The sequence below is a fragment of the Cervus elaphus genome, chromosome 5, assembly GCF_910594005.1.
Source record: "Cervus elaphus chromosome 5, mCerEla1.1, whole genome shotgun sequence".
Lineage (NCBI taxonomy): Eukaryota > Metazoa > Chordata > Mammalia > Artiodactyla > Cervidae > Cervus > Cervus elaphus.
The window spans coordinates 94373318-94374149 of record NC_057819.1 but is presented as its reverse complement, the minus strand read 5'-3'; the positions used below and the strand labels follow the sequence as shown (position 1 = coordinate 94374149).

The following is an 832-nucleotide window of genomic DNA, read 5'->3' as shown; positions in this document are numbered from 1 at the left end:
TGACAGCATTCCAGTAGTCTGATAGTTTTGTTGCTTTCTTGTTTGACAAGATGTTTCAGGCTTACCTGACAAATTCCCTGTCCCAGACATAAAATCAGCTGTTTCTCCAAAGAGCTCCAGTTCTTCTTAGTGGGAGATGGCATTTGAAGACTTCAGTCAGCATAGTAGAGGTGTTTATTGCTTTGGACAGGTCATTATTTATAGGTCTTTTCAATACATATTTAAACTATGTCATGAGTGTATAGTGAGATTTGAAGTTAATGTTCAGGATGACAGAATTTTTACTCTCAATGATCTCACTTTCTCTTTCTCCTTTTCCCTCCTCAATAAAGAGCCCCTGTTCTCAATAATACTAGTTTGATTATTCATACAACAACCCACGGGATTTGTCATTAATTTGCATGTCATCTGTGCCCAGGGACCATGCCGATCCTCACTGTGTCATTCTAAATTTAGTATTTGTGCTGCTGCAGTGAGAACAAACTTTATAATCTTGTTTTGAAGGGGCACACCAGGTGGCTTGCAGGATCTTAGTTCCCTGATCAGGAATGAAACCCACATCCCCTGGGGTGGAAGTGCAGGCTCTCAACCACTGGCCTGCCAGGGAAGTCCCCAAAATTTATGACTTTACCAAACTGAAAGGAGAAAAATTGTATCTCACTCTAGTTTTATTCTGCATTTCTCTGGTGATTAATGAGGCTGAGCATGTGTTTTTTTTTCATCACCAGTAAATCCCTGGTTTAAATCTCTTCCCATTTGTTAGTATTCTCCAAGACAGCATTTCCAGAATTTCAGCCACTTGCTTATATAGTATGCTTTTTTCCCAATTAAC

At 39.5% G+C, this 832-nt stretch overlaps 1 non-coding gene across 1 annotated transcript; it reads right to left on the bottom strand.

Moving 5' to 3' along the window:
* Positions 1-373: 373 nt before the first annotated feature.
* On the bottom strand, positions 374-480 carry LOC122695849. The gene has a single exon (XR_006341593.1). It is a non-coding gene; the product is annotated as a U6 spliceosomal RNA (small nuclear RNA).
* Between the last annotated feature and the right edge of the window lie 352 nt (positions 481-832).